Source organism: Gossypium arboreum, chromosome 5, assembly GCF_025698485.1.
Source record: "Gossypium arboreum isolate Shixiya-1 chromosome 5, ASM2569848v2, whole genome shotgun sequence".
NCBI classification, from domain to species: Eukaryota; Viridiplantae; Streptophyta; class Magnoliopsida; order Malvales; family Malvaceae; genus Gossypium; species Gossypium arboreum.
The window spans coordinates 31,094,298-31,119,466 of NC_069074.1; the positions used below are offsets into that span (position 1 = coordinate 31,094,298).

At 33.8% G+C, this 25,169-nt stretch overlaps 1 non-coding gene across 1 annotated transcript; it reads right to left on the reverse strand.

Moving 5' to 3' along the window:
* Positions 1-24,160: 24,160 nt before the first annotated feature.
* On the reverse strand, positions 24,161-24,266 carry LOC128293523 (small nucleolar RNA R71). Its single transcript, XR_008283704.1, has one exon. It is a non-coding gene; the product is annotated as a small nucleolar RNA R71 (small nucleolar RNA).
* Positions 24,267-25,169: the final 903 nt, after the last annotated feature.

Genomic DNA, 25,169 nt, shown 5'->3' on the forward strand with positions numbered 1-25,169 from the left:
TAGGCCAAAGCTTTTTTAGTTAAAAGTAAGAAGCATAGAAAGATTAGGCCTAAAAAAATTTCTCAAGGTTGAAGATATCGACAATGTTGTTGTTATCATGTGATGTACTACTAATTATGCACTTGAATAATATTATTAATTTCTAGTATTAATTGTTGTTTGGAAGCTAAATTATAATTAATCAATCTTTGTTTTTTTATTTTTATAACACAATTAGGAATAATTTATTTGCTTTGATTGTTCTCAATTTATGACGGTTAATATTCTAGCTTAATAATTGAGTGTTATTATATATTTAATTTGATTTATTTATTTAATAAATTATTACAATATATGTAAAAAATGATGTAAATTATAAATTTATTAATATATATAAAATAAACTCAATTAAATAATGAAAAGATAATAAATTCTCAAATATATATATATATATATATATATATATTGTTTTATTTAAAACAGTTTTTAAGGAATATTTGTAGGAAATCTGGTAAACAACAGAAAATATTTTACACAGATTTATTCAAACACCAGAAAAGTAAATTATTTTTCAAAAATTAATTTTCAAAAAATATTTTCCTGACAAACAAACAGAATATTAACTTATTCAAAATTTGAGCTCCAACTTGAGTCAAAATTAGCTAAAGTTTGATAAAATTTCACTTTCAAAATTCAACTTATTCAACACAAAAGTTGAATTATTTGAGGAGGTTGTCAGGCCTTGGCCCTTAAAAATAAAAACTTATAGTTAAGTCCATATAGAAATAATAAAATTATAATTTAATCTATAATAAAATTATATTTTGAACCTCTTAAAAATTAAAAAAAAAATTCTATTTAGCCTTTTAAAAAATAACAGAATTATAAGTTAATACATGATAAAATTATATTTTAATTTCTTAAAATTTTATAATTCAATTTCGACCCGCTAAAAAAGTTTCTAGCTTCGCCCCGATTATTTCAGCTCACTAAATTAGATTTACAATCGCAGATTAAAAAACACAAATAACATATTTGTTGCTATAACGCAGGTTTTGGCAATCATGAACATCGCTTTGTTTGCAGACCAAACATTCGACATATAGGGTTAATAAAATAGGAAAATAAAAATAGAACAAGTAAGAAAAGTATGATTCATCACTAAGAATCATATTAAGAAAAGGAGATTCAGATTCATAACCAAATATGGGAAATTAAAAGTATTACCATCAATAGCTTTCCAGTGGGTCGATAATGTTTGGATTTGTTACAATTGTTGAGAACACAGTTTGGTAGGTATTTTTCCCTACCTTATATCATGAAATTGGTATTAGGCGACGACATTGGAACCGCAGTTCGGAAGGCAACATGAGAGACAACCCCTATTCAATTACGTTGTTGTTGCATGGTAGTTTCACTTATGGCCTGTAAGTGGCATTCCAAATCTTTCTTCCTCTCTTGGCCATCACTATTTTGAGTCTGGTCGACCTTGCTGTTCAACTCGTCGCTTTTCTCTCTTTCTATCATTTCCGCTCATTCATTGGGTTTCGAAACAGAATATTGACAAAAACCTCATCTCTTGGGATAGCTTCACATATGTTGCCTAATAAGGATTGGACCTAAAAAGATATCCTCCCAGCCCCTTTACAACCAGATTCATGACCTCACGTTTCGCATAATAATTTATTTTGTCATCCAATTTTATATAAAAATAATTATTTTTACTTTATATTTAATTTTTTCACCTTTTCTAATTTTTAAATTTATATTGTTTGATAAACCACCTCAAAATAGATGGAGAAGTTAATGTCTATTAACCTAATCTTGTTAGCAAGTAATTATTTTTTAAACTTTTTAAAAAATTATTTAATTGTTGATGTGTCATACATGTGGACTGCCACATCAATAAAGTTAAATAACTAAATGAAATAAAAGATTAAATGGAGGGTTAAAATTGTTAGAATAAATCAATATAGTTTATAATTTTAATAAAATATTTAATATTACAATTTAATTTTAATAATAAATTTTAAAATTAATAATTTTATAATTTTAAAATATTCTTAATGTATTATTGAAAATATTTATATTAATATTTTTCTAATATATATAAATACTACAATGATAAATATATCAATAATAAATTTTTTTTATTGTATAAAGGTTTTAATATGTCATAAGTCTTTGTACACTTTAAAACTTAGAATTTAATTCTTGTAATTTTACTTTCAAGAATTTGGTCTCTCTACTTTTCATATTTAAAAATTAGGTCTAATTGTTAACATTGTTAAATTTTTTTGTCAAATTTACTAATATGATTTTTTTAATGAAAAATACTCACTTGGTAGTCATGTATTAAAATATAGCGTTGTAATGAACTTAAAATTAACAAAATATATTTAATGGCATTAATAATGGGATCTAAATTTTAAAATCTAAAAGGTCATACTAAATTCCCAAAAATCGAAATACTCACAAGGACTTACAGCATTATTTAACCTAGTATAAAATATGAATATTTTAATTGTATAGATATGAGTATTTGTTTAAATAATGCTCAACTTCATTTATGTCTCACAAGTCTAATTCATCAATAAGTACTCTCATGTAGAGAATATATGTAATTTAAATTAGGCATTATTTATTATCGTGTTTATACATGATATTGATTATTATAAAATATTATCTTATTATAAAATAAATTTCAATTGTCAAAGAAAATTGTATTATAATATTTTGTAACAAATATATTTATACCATGTTCTTTTCACAAAAATAACTTTTAAAAATAATTTCAAAAAATATTACTAAATAACGAAAATATTTTACATAAAACCGTCCGAGATACCTTAATATATCAACTATAAAAAAAAAATTCTATTCTTTCTTTAAAATTCATTTTCCGAAAATTATTTGCAATTAAACAAACGCAACTTGGACAGTTACTAACATAAGATAAGATGTGTCGGAATCTTAATGTGGAAAAGTCCCCTAACATAGTCCCGAAAGCATACGATACTCCTTTTATTTCTATTGCAGCTAAAGCATAAGATACCTTTTAAGTTAAAATCATGTTAGATTAGGTGAATGATTGAAAAAATATAGATGAAATTTGTATCTTGGAGAAAATATAAAATAAAATTTTAATATCAAATTTCGATATTTCGTATTCAACTTATATTTGAAATAATTTCTTTATACTTGTATTGTATTGGTATTACTTTTTATAACTTATCATATTTAATGTCATATTTAATTATTTTTAAATTGCGCATGCAATTTACCATGTATAATATTAATGACATTCTAGATTTTAATTATTTTTTAACTTTGAATTTTCTTCTTTTTTTTTTTTTTATTTTAAGAATTTAACTAAATAAGACTTTGATTCACTTGAAAAAAATTTAAATTTAAGATTTATTATGCATAATTATATGCAAAGAGTTTTTGAGTTTTAATTTAATTAATCTTAATTTGATTTTAATCTTGACTTATTAATACGATCTATTTATAGTTATTTATATTTGTAACTATATTGTACTTATTACGCTTAAAAAAATTTAAATTGTTTCACTTTTTCTTTTCCTTTCAGAATATTTCATATTAATTCCTAATCGATCTAGACATCTCTTTTGTGGTGGCATCCACTTTAAACTTCATAAGGTGTGCAGATAAGAGATTTGCCTGCCAATTATATATTCTGACTAAATGAATATATGCCTCTTAATTTCCTTTTTGTTTTTCTTAGGAAAAAAAAACAGAAAAAGAAAAGAATATGCAAGTACCTTCATTCTTCATCATCTTCATCGTCATCATCATGTGCTTGATTTTGCCTTTTACCTGGCTAATTGGAATGTATACATGTGTGTGTATATATACATGCTAATTGTCACCATATTCACCTCACCTGCCTGATCAATTATAGAGGAATATATGACTGTTAGCATCCTCGCAATTTCAGACTTATTTATTAAAATGAGATATTTAATAAATACAAGATTTATGATACACTTACATTCATAATGTATATGAAAAGGAAAGTTATTTAATAAATATATTTATTAAAAATTCACATAAAAATTAATTGATATTTTGATTATAATTGTAAAGTTAATTGTTTACTGTGCATGAATGTAGAGTTGTCTAAGGGTTGGGTTATCTATTTAAACCTGAAGGCCTGCTTGAAATATGGAAGGGTTTGGACAAGTAGATAAAGCCACAAAAAAAAGGGGCTTGGGAAAATGTATAGACCCATTTTTTGTTCTAGTCGAGCCTCTAGTAAAGTTTTTATGCTTGAGCCTAACCCAACCTGAATGTATATATAGCTTCTATATTGATTCTATTCCTTTGTTGGGTATGAAAGATTTGAAGGTGTGCGATTTACTTAGTGAGACTTGTAACAACCCGATTTTTAGTAGTGTCGAAAATAGTGGTTTGAGGCCACTAAATCCGGTAAGTAAGTTTGTAAATATATTATTTAATATTTACGAGCTAAATATGATTTTAGAAAGGTTTTTAAATTATTAATTTGTGCTTTGTAATGATTTATTCGGTTAAGTGGTTTTAGAAAATGAGGTATCGGGATCTTATTTTTATAAACCGAGCCGTAAATATTTTTATAAATGTTTACGGAGTGTCAATAAGGTAGTACTAAAGTTTTGTTAAATTTTTTTATCATTTTGGTAGTCAATTAATTAAAAAGGACTACATTGAAAAAGGTGTAAAACTTTCTAATTATAATAATAAAGTGACTAAATGGCTTGATTAATAAATAAGAAGGGACTTAAAGGGTAAATAATCCTAAAAGAGAGGCTGAGGCAGCATATGAATAAAAAAATAATAAAATAAAAAGAAATAATGGCAAAATTGTAATTATAATGAAATCAAATAAGACAAATTGAAATTTAAAAAGCATTCGAGGCTTTTCTTCTCCAAATTTCGGTTTAAAAACAGAGAAGGGGGAGAGCTCAACCTGGTTTTTATATTTTTGGATGTAGGTAAGTTCAATTTAGCCCCGTTTTCAATAATTTTTATGTTTTTGAGATTTTTACAATTAAATTCAACTAAACATTACCTTTGTTTTTGATTTGGTTAAAGATTTTGAATGTTTCCATTGATGAATATATATGATTCTTGATGTTAAATGATGAATTTGAGATATTAGTTGTTAATTAAAAGTATTTTATTAAGTAATTTTTGATGAATTTCTCGATTATGGACTAAATTGTTGAAATGGTAAAAATACAAGAGTTTGTTGTGAATTTATTGCAAAAATGGGTTGTATTGAATGCCATTAATATTTGGCTAGCTTGAATTTGTATTAAAAATGGTTAATTTGCATGATTTGGGCTCAGGGACTAACTTGAATAAAAGTAAAATTTTAGGGGAATTTTTTAAAAATTTCAAAAATGACCAAATTACATGAAATAAATTTTTTATTATTTAAATTAAGAAATTAAATGAAATTATTAATGTAGAACAAGATTGGGTAGAAAATTGAGGAAAATAAAAAATTACCAAAATACCCCTGAATCTTGGTAGTTCTGCAATTTAGCCAGGTAAGTTCGTATGAATTGTAGTCTGTATAATTTTGATTAAAGTGAATGTTAATTGCTGATGGGTATTATATATATGTAACACCCCTAACCCATACCCGTCGCCGGAGGGTTAAAGAGTATTACCATACAAGCACGAAATTTCAATTAACTTTATTTGAATAACTCCTGTTGGCACACTTATAAAACCGAATTCCAACTTGTTTTTCCAATTATACAATATACAAAAGAGTAATCTCAAGATAATGGGTATATTGATTAATTCATAAGTTCAATTCACATCAAAACATTGAAAACTTTAATCGAATATCAACCACATATTCACATTAACTATGTGGAGCACATATAGTAACTTAACAAGCCATTTTCGCATGGCTATACATATATACATCATCAAAAAGATACTTATTTAACAACAAAAAGTCAAGCCTATACATGCCATTATCAAAGTTTAACTACTAGAGTACCGAATGGGCTTAGATAGTGTGGACGACTTCGACTTTGAGATCCCCGAGACCGTAGCTAACGAACGAGATCTATAAAACAGAGGATTAAGGGCAACAAAGTAAGCATTTCTATGCTTAGTAAGATTTAAGTAATGAAATCATTAAAAATTAAAGCATAGCATTCATAATGCTTATCATCTTTTCTTTGACCGAATATAACATGACTAAATATACTACTATTGTTCATGCAAGTCATTTTAAATTATTCCTTAAACACCAATTCATATCACATAGATAACTTCTTTTTATTCAACCAACTTCATTATTTGGCCGAATACATCTAATTCAATTTCAAGGCTAAATAAATACATATACCAATATTCACATATTCATGTTACTTCACACTTCAACCAATATACTCACATGCTCAGAGCCAATCTTAACATATTTTCACTTGAATCAAAATTCATGTATCCTGAATAAGTTATAGACTTCATACAACCATAAGTAATGGTTGACAGAGCACTATCTAAATGAATAATCACAATTTAAACCAAATCAAATTTTACAACGTATATACGGTACATACCTGACCATATTAGGGTTGTGAGCCTATTAATTTGAATTATTTCAGCAAGATCACACATTTCCAACACAATTGCTTTCGGGACTTAGCCCGGATATAACACCAGCACGAATGCCTTTGGGATTTAGCCCGGATATAACACCAACAAGAATGCCTTCGGGACATAGCCCGGATATAACACCAGCACGAATGCCTTCGGGACTTAGCCCGGATATAAATATCAAACAAGGCCTGCGAGTCTTAGCCCGTTGAAAATCCTCAATTATCGTGCACATATATTTATATATATATCATAGTACATTAGCATTTCATTTACATTACTAGAACACAAGCACAACATGCTTATCAACCATTCCACTTTCGGCTCAATAGCCATATACAAAGAACACGACTTCGTTTCGCTATCCAACATGATTTCTATAACCATTCGGCTACAAGTCATATGCACAAATTATTTATCTCACTACTTAATTCTAGTAGAACCATTAGGTTACAATTTATATATTATACTTATATATCATGATTTTATCAAATCATAAACTAAGTTCCATTACTCAAAGACTTACCTCGGATGTTTTGAACAGTTGCGGATAGGCTACTCGATTGTTTTCTCCTTTCCCCTATCTGATTTAGTTCCTCTTTGCTCTTGAGCTTTAAATTTAAACAAATGAATTTGTTTAATTACTTACTCAACTTTGATTCCTTAATAATCACATTTGGCAAGCATATAACTTCAATGCATATTATGTTTTATAAAATGTGCCATGACTCGATTTCATGCTTTTTATATCAATATCTAATTCGCATACACTGTGACAGCCCTAAAGTGACCCTAGTCGGAAAGCGGTTTCGGGACCGCTAAACCGAGTCACTAAATTATTTGAATAAGATATTTACTATCTAAAATATGTGAATATGCATGTGTGAAAATTTCCTATTTGAATTTTGTTTAATTGTAGGTGAATTTTAGTAAATAGGACTTATGTGAGAAAATATAGAAATGTGCTAGGCAAATGTAAAGTGGCCTATTAATGCATGTTATAGAAATGATGGGTTTGCATGTCAATTTGCCCAAAATTTGAGCTAGTGGCCGGCCATGCTATGGGTCATAGCATATTTTAAGCATGGTGTGTTAATGTTTCATGTTGGAAAGAATAAAATAAAAGAGTTAGTAATAAAATAAGGGGATGAAGGGTGAAGAAAAGAAAAAAAAAGGGTATCACCTTGTTCTTCTTAGCCGTACAAGAAGAAGAAAAAGAGGGGGGGGCATTCGGCCTTTTGAATGAAGAGAAGGTTAGTAAATTTTGTTAATCTTTCTTTTGAAATCTTAGTTTGTTCAGGTTAATCATCATGTTTTTCTTACCTAGCCATACTAAAATTTTGAATTTAGAAGGTTGGATGGAACTTTCGGTTATGGTATGTGTGAGAAGAACTTGATTTTTCTTTCTTTCTTACCCTTAAGTTTTGATGGATAAAGAAACAAAAAGATTGTTGATGAAAGAAATTAATCTTGTTAAAACTTTAAACTAATAACACCCATGTGTGTGATAGCCGAACATAGACTTTGTTTAAAGTCTTGATCAAAGGCCGGTTAAGTGTCTTGAAATGGATATCTAAGGTGTTAAATAATAAAACTCTTGATGACTTGGGTTAAATAGCATTCGGTCATCTTAGGTTAATATTAAGGTAAGGAGCATATACTAGTGGTAGCCGAATTAAAGAATGCTTGATGTCATGAGTAAATGTTATTCATGTTATTTGGATGAGAAATGGTAGTTAGGTGAAGTAGAGTCTAGCAAATGAGCTCATATGTGCATTAGTTGCTAGATGGAGAAGAATCGGCTAGCAAGTTGTGTGCTAAGGCCGAATATAATTTTGAACATTATTGAGTAATGTATGTGTTTTGGAATTGATGGAATGGAGAGCATGCTTAAATTGTGTTATGAACAATTATATGTTAAATCAAGGTTTGCTAAGCTAGCTATTGAGGTGAAGTGCAAATGTTAGTATTTGATTACTAGTGTATATATGTGTATATTTGGCCACATGAATGAGTACATAGGTTGATGTGTATATTCGGCCACATGAATGAGTACATAGGTTGATGTGTATGTTCGGCCATAGGTAAGCATATTGATGGCTTTATCTCGACTTAGAAAATTCGGCTAAGGAGAATATTGGTTAATATGTTGAGTTGATTCATGATTTCATATGTATGTGACTTTAATGTCTAATGTATATATATGAGCTAAGTACCTTGAGTTCCTCTTTTCGATGCTCAAATGATTAAATCAATTTATTTGTTAAATTAAGCTCAAGAGCAAAGGGGAACTAAATCTGATAAAGGGAAGGAAAAAGTGGTCGAATAGCCATCGAAATTGTTCGACAACATCCGAGGTAAGTTTTCGAGTAACGAGACTTAGTTTACGATTTGATTAAGTCATGACGTATGAGCATAACAAATATACGGTGATATGATGGTTCTACTTGAATTATATGTTGAGTTAATTAGTCTATACGTATGACGGGTACCCGTATGTGCATAGAGATCGTGTCATAAAGCAAACTAAACCATGCTGTTTGTATGTGACCAAAGGAGTAGAAAAAGGATTGCTTAATATGTGACTTGTGTTTGAACTCTAATTATGAAAATGAAATATAGATGTGTCATGACTTATTGATATGTGCAAGAATATTTGGATGATAACCGGGCTAAGTCCCAAAGGCATTTGCGCTAGTGACTAGTTCCGGGCTAAGTCCCGAAGGCATTTGTGCGAATTACTATATCCGGGCTAAGTCCCGAAGGTATTTGTGCGAGTTACTATATCCGGGCTAAGTCCCAAAGGCATTTGTGCGAGTTACTATATCCGGCTAAGTCCCGAAGGCATTGGTGCGAAGTTACTATATCCGGCTATGTCACGAAGGCATTCGAGCGAGTAGCTATATCCGGTTAAATCAAGGTACTTGGCTTGGGAATGAGCGACCTTGCTGTAATAGTTTCAATTAATACGCTCGTAAAATCCCAGTGATGAGGTATGTTTCGTATATGCATTGAATTAGTTGATCCCTTACAAATAGTATTCGCTCAGTCGAGAAATGAGCTACCGACCTTTGGCTAAGTTGATCTTTTGTGTATGAATATAAGGGTTGGTAATGTGAAGTAAGTATGATATTGAGAATTTGTGCATATGAAATTATCCGTTTAGCCATATGAATGCTACACTTTAATTGCGTCCAATGTCATGGCTCAAAACTTACTAAGCATTAAATGCTTACTTCGTTTCTTTGAATCTCTGTTTTATAGATTTTGTTCGTCAGCTATCGGACTCGGGATTGTCGAAGTCGAAGTCGTCCACACTATCAAAGCCCTTTTGGTACACTTTTAGTTGAACTCTGAAAATGGCATGTATAGGACTACCCTTTTTTTTGTTGGTCATGTACCCTTTGGTTTTGTGTAAATTTGGATAGCCATGCGAAAATGGCTTAAATATACCTTGATCATAGCATTATAATCGTTTTGTATGTTGTTCATTGAGAGGTATGGAAATGTTTGGTAACGATTAGCCATTGGAATGGTTAATCATGATTATTTTGGTGCTTTGTATGACAAAATTTTAGTTGGTCCATGGAAGATCATGAAATAGGTATAGTTTACCTTAAAATTAGATGCTTACAGCAGTAGTGATGTGGATGTGAAAAAATCACTAAAAATAGTAGTAATGGAATTAAATAGTGAATAAATTATGTAATCGAACCTTGATGAATCTACTTTCATATGGAAGAAACGAAACGATCATATGAGTCTTATGTTAAGAGATATTTAAGTTTTAAAACAGGACCAGAACAGTTTCTGGATTTCCTGTTCTGACTTTGGAAATTCATTATAAATTAAGCAGAGATAATTAGAAGTCATTCCATATATGTATAGGTTCCTTTTCGAGTCTGGTTTCTATAGAAACAAACGACATTAGTATTGAAGCCCTGTACAGGGAGATATCTAAGTCGTAATGCATGAAGGTCGGAGTAGTCGAACCCTGAAACAGGGGAGACTTTAACTAATAAACTGTACTAATTGGCTTGACCAAAAATTCTAGAAAAAAATGTATAGATGGAATTTTGAGTCTAGTTTCAGGATTACAGAACTGGTTTCCGAGTTCTGGAACTCGAGATACGATTTTTAAGGTAACAGTGACGCAGTTAGCCAGCTTGTCTGGAAATGTTAAAATGGACTGTGCAAATAAATAAAGTAAATCTGTTAGCACCTCGCATTCGACTCCGGCGACGGTCTCGGGTACGGGGTGTTACAATTATATTGGTATCAGAGCTACGGTTTAGTCGATTCTAGGACTACCGTAATACGTTTGGGTCTAGCTATACATGCCATCATGTGATTATCTGATAGTGTGGTGATTTCTGACATTTGCAAATGTGTTTATTTATAGTAATGGATCCCGATCCCGACCGAGCGGTAGCTGATGATTTTGAGAGTGTAGCGCTGCTCCCGCAAGGGGACAATACGGACTCTCAACCTATTGCTAGCAATCCGAATGATGAGGCTAGGCAAGCTTTCTATAGCGTGATGAATGATTGGTTCAACCAATACATTCGAACTAATACTTGTTCCACAACCTCCATTCCCGACTAATGCCACCCTCAAGACCTACAATACCTCCGAGAATCGACCAAATAAGGTCCAATAAGCCCCAATTGATGAATCCGAAAACACGGGCTCTGAATTTAAAGCTACTGACAATGATGATGCCGAGCAAGCTGAATTTTGGTTGGACAACACTATCCGGCTACTCGATGAGCTATCTTGCACACCCGATGAGTGCCTAAAGTGTACTATCTCCTTGCTACGTGATTCTGCCTACTATTGGTGGAATACGTTGATTTCTGTTGTGCCCCGAGAGCAAGTAACTTGGGAGTTTTTCCAAACCAAGTTTCGAAAGAAGTATATCAGTCAGAGATTCATTGACCAAAAATGGAGGGAATTTCTTGAACTTAAACAAGGTTCCATGTCGGTTACCGACTATGAACGAAAATTTGTGAGGCTTAGCCGGTACGCACGAGAATGCATTTCTTCAGAAGCCGTAATGTGTAAATGTTTCGAGGATGGACTGAATGATGATATAAAGCTGTATGTTGGCATCTTGGAAATTCGAGAATTTGTGGTACTTGTCGAGCGAGCTTGCAAAGCCGAGGAGCTCAGTAAGGAGAAAAGAAAAGTTGATATGGGATCAAAGGAGTTTCGTAAGAGATCTTCGGGAAAGCCCTTTCAACAGTCATCGAAGAAATTTAGAGATGACTTAGGCCGATCTAGAGACACTTTGGGCTTTTCTAGACGAGATCGTGATCGACCCCCTGTGGGTACACGAGTCACTTCGGTTGCCAGTGTTAGAAATGTTCGTCGAGATAGAACGGAGTGCCAATATTGTGGTAAATGGAATTCGGGGAGTTGTAGATTCCATGACCGATCCTGTTACAAGTGCGGATCAGTTGACCACTTTATTAAAGATTGCCCGAGGTTGTCCAAACAGAATGTAAACCAGAGTGGGAAACCGGGTGCTACCACTGCTCGAGGTAGACCATCTAGAAATACGGGCAATGCTAGTGGCGGTCAGAGAGGATCTAGAGATGCTACAACCAGATCTGAGGCTCGTGCTCCTGCTAGAGCTTACGCTATACGCGCACGCGAGGATGCTTCCTCGCCAAATGTTATTACCGGTACTTTTACTCTCTTTGATACTAATGTGATTGCTTTGATTGACCCTGGTTCTACTCATTCCTATATATGTGAAACCTTAGTATCCAGTAAGACTCTACCTGTTGAGTCTACTGAGTTTGTAATTCGGGTGTCAAATCCTTTGGGTCGTTATGTGCTTGTCGACAAAGTGTGTAAGAAATGTCCCCTAGTAATCCGAGGTTCCTGTTTTCCGGCCGATTTGATGCTTTTACCGTTTGACGAATTTGATGTTATCCTCGGTATGGATTGGTTAACCGTACATGATGCAGTTGTAAATTGCAAAAGAAAAACCATCGATTTGAGGTGTGTAAATAATGAGATAATCCGAGTCGAGTCTACGGACTTGAATGGGTTGCCAGCTGTAATATCGTCGATGTTGGCTCAGAAATACGTAAGAAAGGGGTGTGAAGCATACCTTGCGTACGTACTTGATGATAAAGAGTCAGGAAAGAAACTTGAATCGGTACTAGTAGTTTGTGAATATCCGGATGTTTTCCCCGAAGAGTTACCAGGATTACCACCTGTTCGGGAGGTAGAGTTTGGCATCAAACTTGTACCTGGTATCACTCCAATTTCGATAGCTCCGTATCGTATGGCACCAACTGAGTTAAAAGAGTTGAAAGCTCAGTTGCAAGAATTGACAGATAGAGGTTTCGCTCGACCAAGCTTCTCACCTTGGGGTGCACCAGTATTGTTTGTGAAAAAGAAGGACGGGACCATGAGATTGTGCATCGACTATCGTCAGCTGAATAAAGTGACGATAAAGAATAAATATCCGTTACCGCGTATCGATGATTTGTTCGACCAACTAAGAGGAGCCTCAGTGTTTTCAAAGATAGATTTAAGATCGGGTTATTATCAGTTGCGAATTCAAGATTCGGACATACCCAAAACTGCTTTCAGAACGAGGTACGGTCACTACGAATTCTTAGTAATGCCGTTTGGGCTCACTAATGCCCCCGCGGTATTTATGGATCTGATGAATTGGATCTTCAGACAGTATTTGGATCGATTCGTAGTTGTGTTTATTGATGACATTTTGGTCTATTTGAAAGATGAAACCAAACATGCTAAGCACCTGAGATTAGTGCTGCAAGTTTTACGGGATAAGCAGTTATATGCTAAGTTCAATAAATGCGAGTTTTGGTTAAGAGAAGTTAGCTTTTTGGGTCATGTAGTATCTGCATCGAGTATTCGAGTTGACCCGAGCAAAATCTCAACCATACTTAACTGGAAGCCTCTAAGAAATATTACTGAAGTTCGGAGCTTCCTGGGGCTCGCCGGTTATTACCGACGATTTGTAAAAGGTTTCTCAACGATAGCCACGCCAATGACAAAGCTACTTCAAAAAGATGTTAAGTTCGAATGGACGGAAAAATGTCAGAAAAGTTTTGATCAACTGAAAACTTATTTGACTGAAGCTCCAATTCTAGTGCAGCCCGAATCGGGCAAAGAGTTTGTCATTTATAGTGATGCCTCCCTACTTGGGTTGGGTTGCGTATTGATGCAAGAAGGTAGAGTTGTGGCCTATGCGTCGAGACAATTAAAGCCACAAGAGAAAAATTATCCGACCCATGATCTCGAATTAGCTGCCATCGTATTTGCTTTGAAAATATGGCGACATTACTTATTTGGTGAGAAGTGCCATGTATTTTCGGATCACAAAAGTCTCAAATATTTGATGACTCAAAGAGACTTAAATCTGCGACAAAGATGTTGGCTCAAGTTGTTAAAAGATTATGAGCTTGTCATTGACTATCACCCGGGAAAGGCTAATGTGGTTGCGGATGCCTTAAGTCGTAAATCACTGTTTGCTTTACGAGCAATGAATGTACACTTGTCTGTTCTATCCGACAATGTGTTAGTGGCGGAATTAAAGGCCAAACCATTGTTGATTCATCAAATTCGGGAAGCTCAGAAAGTCGATGATGAATTGGTTGCAAAACGGGCTGAATGTGTTCCGAATGAGGAATCAGAGTTTCATATTGATGATGACGATTGTTGAGGTTCAAAAGTCGTTTGTGTGTCCCGAGAAATTTGGAGCTTATTTCGATGATTCTGAACGAAGCTCATAGTAGCCGAATGGCAATTCACCCGGGGAGTACGAAAATGTACAACGATCTGAGACGTCAATTTTGGTGGCATGGTATGAAACGAGACATTTCCGATTTTGTTTCGAAGTGTTTAATATGTCAGCAAGTAAAGGCGGAACATCAAGTGCCTACGGGTTTACTTCAGCCGATCATGATACCTGAATGGAAATGGGATCGAGTCACAATGGATTTTGTATCTGGGTTGCCATTGTCGACAAGTAAGAAAGATGCGATTTGGGTTGTTGTTGATAGACTGACTAAGTCGGCTCATTTTATCCCCGTACGTATAGATTTTTCATTGGATAAACTAGCTGAATTGTATGTTTCTCAAATTGTGAGATTACACGGGGTACCGATTTCTATTGTGTCGGATAGAAATCCGAGATTCACCTCGCGATTTTGGAAGAAATTGCAAGAAGCTTTGGGTACCAAGCTGCATTTTAGCACCGCTTTTCATCCACAAACCGATGGTCAATCCGAGTGGATAATTCAGATACTTGAGGATATGTTGAGATGTTGCATCCTCGAGTTTAGTGGTTCATGGGAGCGGTATTTACCTTTGATTGAATTTGCTTACAACAATAGTTTTCAATCAAGTATTAAGATGGCACCTTACGAGGCTTTGTACGGGCGTAAATGCCGTACGCCATTGTTTTGGACCGAGCTCGGTGAAAGTAAAATTTTCGGAGTGGATTTGATTAAAGAAGCTGAACAGAAAGTAAAAATAATTCATGAAAGTTTGGAGGCAGCATCAGATCGTCAGAAGTCGTATGCGGATTTAAAGCGAAGAGATATTGAGTATCAGGTGGGAGACAAAGTGTTTCTTAAGGTCTCACCTTGGAAAAAGATACTCAGATTTGGCCGTAAGGGCAAACTGAGTCCGAGGTTCATAGGGCCATATGAAGTATCCGAACGAATTGGTCCAGTTGCGTATAGATTGATTTTGCCCCCTGAACTTGAAAAGATTCACGACGTCTTTCATGTTTCGATGCTTCGACATTATAGATCTGATCCATCACACGTAATTAATCCATCAGAGGTTGAAATTCAATCCGACATGAGTTATGAAGAAGAACCGATTTGTATCCTAGCTCGTGAAGTGAAAGAGTTGCGAAACAAAAGGGTTCCGTTAGTAAAAGTGTTATGGCTCAAACACGGAATCGAAGAAGCTACTTGGGAAACCGAGAACTCTATGAAAGAACGTTACCCAAACCTATTTATCGGTTAGATTTTCGGGGACGAAAATTTCTTAAGTGGGGGAGAGTTGTGCCAGCCCTAAAGTGACCCTAGTCGGAAAGCAGTTTCGGGACCGCTAAACCGAGTCACTAACTTATTTGAATAAGATATTTACTGTCTAAAATATGTGAATATGCATGTGTGAAAATTTCCTATTTGAATTTTGTTTAATTGTAGGTGAATTTTAGTAAATAGGACTTATGTGAGAAAATTTAGAAATGTGCTAGGCAAATGTAAAGTGGCCTATTAATGCATGTTATAGAAATGATGGGTTTGCATGTCAATTTGCCCAAAATTTGAGCTAGTGGCCGGCCATGCTATGGGTCATAGCATATTTTAAGCATGGTGTGTTAATGTTTCATGTTGGAAAGAATAAAATAAAAGAGTTAGTAATAAAATAAGGGGATGAAGGGTGAAGAAAAGAAAAAAAAGGGTATCACCTTGTTCTTCTTAGCCGTACAAGAAGAAGAAAAAGAGGGGGGGCATTCGGCCTTTTGAATGAAGAGAAGGTTAGTAAATTTTGTTAATCTTTCTTTTGAAATCTTAGTTTGTTCAGGTTAATCATCATGTTTTTCTTACCTAGCCATACTAAAATTTTGAATTTAGAGGGTTGGATGGAACTTTCGGTTATGGTATGTGTGAGAAGAACTTGATTTTTCTTTCTTTCTTACCCTTAAGTTTTGATGGATAAAGAAACAAAATGATTGTTGATGAAAGAAATTAATCTTGTTAAAACTTTAAACTAATAACACCCATGTGTGTGATAGCCGAACATAGACTTTGTTTAAAGTCTTGATCAAAGGCCGGTTAAGTGTCTTGAAATGGATATCTAAGGTGTTAAATAATAAAACTCTTGATGACTTGGGTTAAATAGCATTCGGTCATCTTAGGTTAATATTAAGGTAAGGAGCATATACTAGTGGTAGCCAATTAAAGAATGCTTGATGTCATGAGTAAATGTTATTCATGTTATTTGGATGAGAAATGGTAGTTAGGTGAAGTAGAGTCTAGCAAATGAGCTCATATGTGCATTAGTTGCTAGATGGAGAAGAATCGGCTAGCAAGTTGTGTGCTAAGGCCGAATATAATTTTGAACATTATTGAGTAATGTATGTGTTTTGGAATTGATGGAATGGAGAGCATGCTTAAATTGTGTTATGAACAATTATATGTTAAATCAAGGTTTGCTAAGCTAGCTATTGAGGTGAAGTGCAAATGTTAGTATTTGATTACTAGTGTATATATGTGTATATTGGGCCACATGAATGAGTACATAGGTTGATGTGTATGTTCGGCCACATGAATGAGTACATAGGTTGATGTGTATGTTCGGCCATAGGTAAGCATATTGATGGCTTTATCTCGACTTAGAAAATTCGGCTAAGGAGAATATTGGTTAATATGTTGAGTTGATTCATGATTTCATATGTATGTGACTTTAATGTCTAATGTATATATATGAGCTAAGTACCTTGAGTTCCTCTTTTCGATGCTCAAATGATTAAATCAATTTATTTGTTAAATTAAGCTCAAGAGCAAAGGGGAACTAAATCTGATAAAGGGAAGGAAAAAGTGGTCGAATAGCCATCGAAATTGTTCGACAACATCCGAGGTAAGTTTTCGAGTAACGAGACTTAGTTTACGATTTGATTAAGTCATGACGTATGAGCATAACAAATATACGGTGATATGATGGTTCTACTTGAATTATATGTTGAGTTAATTAGTCTATACGTATGACGGGTAGCCGTATGTGCATAGAGATCGTGTCATAAAGCAAACTAAACCATGCTGTTTGTATGTGGCTAGTGAGCCGAAAAAGGGATTGCTTAATATGTGACTTGTGTTTGAACTCTAATTATGAAAATGAAATATAGATGTGTCATGACTTATTGATATGTGCATGAATATTTGGATGATAACTGGGCTAAGTCCCGAAGGCATTTGCGCTAGTGACTAGTTCTAGGCTAAGTCCCGAAGGCATTTGTGCGAATTACTATATCCGGGCTAAGTCCCGAAGGCATTTGTGCGAGTTACTATATTCGGGCTAAGTCTCAAAGGCATTTGTGCGAGTTACTATATCCGGGCTAAGTCCCGAAGGCATTGGTGCGAGTTACTATATCCGGGCTATGTCCCGAAGGCATTCGAGCGAGTAGCTATATCCGGTTAAATCCCGAAGGTACTTGGTTTGGGAATGAGCGACCTTGCTGTAATAGTTTCAATTAATACGCTCGTAAAATCCCAGCGATGAGGTATGTTTCGTATATGCATTGAATTAGTTGATCCCTTACAAATAGTATTCACTCAGTCGATAAATGAGCTACCGGCCTTTGGCTAAGTTGATCTTTTGTGTATGAATATAAGGGTTGGTAATGTGAAGTAAGTATGATATTGAGAATTTGTGCATATGAAATTATCCGTTTAGCCATATGAATGCTACACTTTAATTGTGTCCAATGTCATGGCTCAAAACTTACTAAGCATTAAATGCTTACTCCGTTTCTTTGAATCTCTGTTTTATAGATTTTGGTTCGTCAGCTATCGGACTCGGGATTGTCGAAGTCGAAGTCGTCCACACTATGAAAGCCCTTTTGGTACACTTTTGGTTGAACTCTGAAAATGGCATGTATAGGACTACCCTTTTTGTTGTTGGTCATGTACCCTTTGGTTTTGTGTAAATTTGGATAGCCATGCGAAAATGGCTTAAATATACCTTGATCATAGCATTATAATAGTTTTGTATGTTGTTCATTGAGAGGTATGGAAATGTTTGGTAACGATTAGCCATTGGAATGGTTAATCATGATTATTTTGGTGCTATATGTGACAAAATTTTAGTTGGTCCATGGGAGATCATGAAATAGGTATAGTTTACCTTAAAATTAGATGCTGACAGCAGCAGTGATGTGGATGTGAAAAAATTACTAAAAATAGTAGTAATGGAATTAAATAGTGAATAAATTATGTAATCGAATCTTGATGAATCTACTTTCATATGGAAGAAACGAAACGATCATATGAGTCTTATGTTAAGAGATATTTAAGTTTTCGTGAAACAGGGCCAGAACGGTTTCTGGATTTCCTGTTCCGACTTTGGAAATTCATTATAAATTAAGCAGAGATAATTAGAAGTCATTCCATATATGTATAGGTTCCTTTTCGAGTCTGGTTTCCATAGAAACAAACGACATCAGTATTGAAGCCCTGTACAGGGAGATATCTAAGTCGTAATGCATGAAGGTCGGAGTAGTCGAACCCTAAAACAGGGGAGACTTTAACTAATAAACTGTACTAATTGGCTTGACCAAAAATTCTAGAAAAAAATGTGTAGATGGACTTATGAGTCTAGTTTCAGGAAAAATTTACAGAACTGGTTTTCGAGTTCTGGAACTCGAGACACGATTTTTAAGGTAATAGTGACGCAGTTAGCCAGCTTGTCTGAAAATGTTAAAATGGACTGCGCAAATAAATAAAGTAAATCTGTTAGCACCTCGCATTCGACTCCGGCGACGGTCTCGGGTACGGGGTGTTACATACACAAACAAAGATTCACATAACTTACCATGCTTTCCTATACACGAATTTAACTATATATAATATATATATATATGTATATCCGAATGTCTCTATGTCACAAGGTGCATACAGAAGGTATATATATTTATACCTATGTGTGAATATCACAATTTAATTGATTACTTGTTCATGCACAACCATGTATACACCTATATATAATTAGAGCATATCTTAATATCTTATATACTCTATTCGACCCTAACCACTCAAACTTAGCTTTCATGTACAATCTCCATTTCATGAGCAAATGTAGCAAATTGCACACCGGTTTCATTCTTGCCAAACAATGACCGAATATGCATGTCAAATAAATAGCTTACATAACACATAACTCACATAGCCAAATTTCATATAACCCTAATGTCCAAATATGTATGTCACCCAAATTTTCTTATGACTTAACCTTTAACTCCTTTTTGTCGAATATCCATTAAATATCTAGTCATCAAAAACCTTATTTTTAACCACATATATATATATATATATATATATATATATATATATATATTAGCAAAATGGATTGATTATACATATATACTATCAAAACCGAACATAATAATCTTACCTATGCATAACATTACTCACATTCCAATACCAAATTATTCAAATCATACTCTAAAAAAAATCATGAACAATGCCGAACCCTTAAATGTTCAAACATCTAATTTACTCAATTCAAAACACCTAAACGGCATTTGTTCAAGACATTAAGCAACCCCATGTTCGGCTATTACACATATGAGCATTAACAATTCATACTTTTAACAAGATCAACTTATTCAACCATCATTTAAGCTATTTAACATATAACTAACATCTTCCCAAAAACTTATCAAAATAACAAAAATTTAGCACTTGCTGAATGGACACTTGTTCATTGATTCATGAATTTAAACCATGGGTTAGCTATGCTATGTATTTATAAATTATATTTCATAATCAATTTCAAAGAAAATTTACAATACATACCTTTAAATGGAGATAACCATGGCCGAATGCCTTGGCTTCTTCTTCAATATTTTTCTTTCTCAAAATTCGGCAATTGAAGAAAGAAGATGAACATCCAATATTTTATCTTATTCATCTATATTATTAAGTATAAAGCCATTTAACTAATAATTAATATATATTTTAATATAAAAGTATCATCATGGCCGGCCACTATAAACAAAAATGGATATTTGACATGCAAGTCCAACCTTTTTATAACATGCATTAATAGACCACTTTTAAATTTACCTATCACATTTCACAATTTTCTCACACAAGTCCTATTTAATAAATTTCACATACAAATGACAAAATAAAGCATGAAACTTTCACACATGCATGTACACATACAATAAGCATAGAATATAATGGTTAATTATTTTTATGACTCGGTTTTGTGGTCCCGAAACCACTTTCCGACTAAGGTCAAATTAGGGCTGTCACAATATATATATATATATATATATATATGTGTGTGTGTGTGTGTGTGTGTGTGTGTGTGTGTGTGTGTGTCTATTGTTGGAATTGAATTATTGTTGGAAATATATTATCGAATTTAATACTTAGTTTGGATTGAATGCGGGATTTGAGCACATCCATAAATTGATGTATGGTGGTATTGGAAGGAGACATCAGAATATTACCCAAGTAAACTGGGGTTCAACATCTATTGCAAACTCTAGTGTTTTACTTTCTGTTTGGAGTGATTTGGGTGGATCAACTCTCACTAGCTTTTGTTTAGCTCTTATGAGCTTCCGTTGGTGTGTTTTGGTGGACTAGCTCTATGAGCTTCCATTGATGATGAACTCTTATCCGTAAGTCGTTCTTCGTATGGAAAATCTCGATAAAGTAAATTGTTTAATGAATTTAAAAGATTTGTTAATTATTGAATATTGACCCAAACATAAATGAAAATGAGACATGTTGTGACTAAATGAGATACATGAGTTATGTACTCGTGAATTGAGTATTGAATGACTAATGCAAATGTATAAGCAATTGTGGTTTGATATGTGAACAGCTATTTATATAGCAATTGTGTGAATTGGGACATTGTTAATCAAACAAAAGATGTTAGCATGTGTAATTTGAGTATTTGACACTTTATCATTAAATTGAATTTAAGTTCGATTGAATGTATTGAAATTGATATATATATATATTGAATATATTGATTATTTGAATTGAAATGAATATTAGTTGTATTTGAAAAGTGAATTGAAACCCTATTAACTGTATCAGGCTGACTCAGATATAGATAGCATGCCATAGGATTGGAAGAGTTTAGGGATTTCTTCGACTTCGAGTCGATGAAACACGGGCGTGAGTCTCAGTTGTGTGTGACACACAGCCAGGTGACACATGGAAACACAAAAAATTATATACATTTTCCTACCCATTTTTACTTAAATTCATGCAAATCCGGTTAAATTCTTGTCGAAAAATAATTAAATATTATAAAATAATTAAATTGTGTTAAAAATATGAACATGGTGAATTTAGTTAATTTTATACTTAATTTTGATTAAATTTTGACTATTTTCGACAGATTCGCGCAAAGGGCGAAAATTGGCTCGACTGACACTACTGAAAGCACAAAATCGAGAAGCAATTTGAAGTATTGAGGCACATTAATTTCCAGCATAAGATGGTCCAAAAATGTGTTTTAATTCATAATTTAATTAATTTTAATTTATTCCCCATTAAATTTGGGTTAAATAAATTATTTTTAATTAATTATGAAGAAAGTGTCCAGTTGATCCGCACTGATCGAACCATATTGAGTGAACCGAACCAGCCACTAAATGGGCAGCCTAGAACCCTCCATAGGCTGACCCAAACCAGCATTTTATCTGATTAAATATGCTTGCAAATAGGCCCTTGAAGAACTTTCAAAATGCATTCAAACCCCTCCTTTAATTGTGGCTTTATGAAATTGCCCCAAGCTTAAAATAGCAAAGTTGAAACTCTCAACTCTGCCATGTGTGTGGCTGGCCATAGGGGACTCTTTGGCTTCTGGAATTTTCTATTTTTATCAGCCACAATCAGCTATAAGATCCACCCCTTGCTGATCATTCAAACCATCCCTCATTCCACAACATTCTCTCATTCCCTTTCTCACTTTTCTCTCATTTTTTCATCCCATTTCCCTCTTATTCAAGTGCCGATTTCTTCTCTTGGGAAAGAGGATCTCTTCAGCCATTTTGGAGTAGCAATTAGGTGTTCATATGCCACCTTGATAGTCGAGGGCAACGAAGAACGAAGAACGGAGTAGCTAGTCAAGCCAAGGAGAAACACCGGATTTGCTTTTTGTTCCCTATCTATTTAAGTTTTGTTGTTGTTTTGACGAACATGCTTATGAATATTTATGCTATCGAAATGGTTACTTTAATCAATTTAGCTTAAATTAATTTTGTGTTGGGTTGATTACATTCTGCCTGCTTGAATTGTTAAAATGATGTTTATGCTGTTATAGGCCTCGGTAAATTGCTTGGTTAAGTAAAATCATGCCTAAGTTATTCTTGCGTTACGACTGTGAGGTAGCTAATGAATTAATTATTTAAACAGATTGCAATTGTAATTAATTGACACAATACTTAATCAGTGCATGTTTATTCATCTAAGGTAGCTGAAGGTTAAAATGTATCTGGCAATATTATTGCCTTACATAACTTGCAAGATTATTGTGATTAAACTGTTTCAAGGTAGGGATGCCTTGTTACCTCACATAGTCTTTTATATGCTTATTAGATTTAATTATTCGTTTGAATTGACATAGGGACATGCAAGAGATTAGTTCAGTTTAATGAGTATGTATGTGCAATAACATGTTTGCTTACTAGAATCTGTTTAGTCGGTTGAATTGACATAGGGATATGTCAAGAGATGAATGGATTTTTGTATGTAAGTTTGTTCATAAGTTAGCAAATTACCGGGTTGCTTTGAATTTATTCGTAACAGTGTAAACATGAGTTTAATAATTCTGAGTTCAAGAAATATAATTAATCCAACACAAGTATGTTACCTTGATTAAATCTTATTTGAAATCGTGCATTAGAACTCCTTTGTTTTATTTTAATTATTTATTTAGTTTTTTTAAATAGTTTTTGACCATCTTTTAAAACCAAATTATTTTTACCTCACTAAAGTATTTTACAATTAATTTCATAAATAATTCTTTTTACAGTCCCTATGGGTACAATAACTCGACATTACTTGTTACTTTATTAATTATTACGATTGTGTACACTTGCACATTTCCATCGTTCCAAGTTTTTGGCGCCGTTGCCGGTGACTGTTTTAAAAAAAGCCATTATTTGTGAATTTGTTAGTTTTACATTTTGGTTTATTTTCCTGTATAAATTTTTTCTTAATTTTTTTTCTCTTGTGATTATTTTAGGTGTTTATGAGTATTGACCTGATTATTGACTTATTTCCTGTAGACCCTGAGATAGAACAAACCTTTCGACAATGAAAAAGACAAGCAATCCAGAGAATGACCGAAGAAATGAACTTTGAAAATCCGATCCAAGGAAATAGAGCAAGCCTTGCTCAAAATCCTATCCTTATTGTTGACGATATGGATAGAGCCTTAAGACAATATGTCGTGCCAATATTTAACGATCTTAATTCAGGTATTAGAAGACCCGAAATCGAGGCGTAACAATTCGAGCTGAAGCCAGTCATGTTCCAGATACTTCAGACTGCGGGGCCAATTTAGTGGAATGCCTACTGAAGATCCTCATCTTCATCTAAGATTATTCATGGAGGTGAGCGATTCTTTCAAATTAGCTAGAGTACCCAAAGATGCACTACGATTGAAGCTATTCCCGTACTCACTAAGGGACAGAGCTCGAGCCTGGTTGAATTCATTACCACCAAACTCAATTTCTACATGGCAAGAGTTAGCCGAAAGATTTCTCATGAAGTATTTCCCACCTAGCAAGAATGCTAAGTTGAGGAACGAGATCACTGCCTTCCAACAAATGGATAATGAGTCCTTGTATGAGGCATGGAACGATACAAAGAACTATTACGAAAATGCCCTCATCACAGAATCCTACATTGCATCGAACTTGAGACATTTTATAATAGTCTCAATGCTCACACGAGGATGGTAGTGGACGCTTCTGCTAACGGTGCTCTCCTTTCTAAGTCTTATAATGAAGCTTACAAAATCATTGAGAGGATCACTAGTAACAATTATCAATGGGCAACCAATCGATCCGCATCAGGAAAACAAGTCACTGAAATACATGAAGTGGACGCTCTCACTTCACTCGCATCTCAGGTATCCTCAATATCCTCAATGCTTAAGAATCTTACCACTAATGGGTCTAATAGTTTTGCAGCCCAACCATCTCACCAATTTGAGAGTATAGCCTGTGTCTGTTGTAGGGAAGGACATTTGTTCGAAGAATGTCCATCGAACCCTGAATCCGTATATTACATGGGCAACCAGAACCAAAATCGAGGAAGGCAAGGACTACAATCCAACTTCTATAACCCATTGTGGCAAAACCACCCGAATTTTTCCTTGAGTAACCAAGGGGCTGGAACCAGTAACAATTACACCCAACATAGACTGATCCAACCGTCTAGTTTTTCCCAACAAGTTCAGAAACCAGTTCAAACTAAACCATCCAATAGCTTGGAAAATTTGCTAAAGGCATACATGGCGAAAAATGATGCCTTAATTTAAAGCCAAGTAGCTAGATTGAAGAATCTAGAGAACTAGATGAGCCAGCTTGCAACTGAACTTAGGACCCGACCACAAGGTGTTTTACCTAGTAATACGGAGAATCCAAGAAATTCGGGAAAGAAACATTGCAAAATGTTAACATTGAGGAACGGAAAGACAATAGAGCCCAACTCTATCGAAGCTGAAAAAGAGCCAGCTGATGCTCAAGACTCAGAGGAAGTTCAATCGAGTGTTGAAATTTTAGTTTCACAAGAACCAGA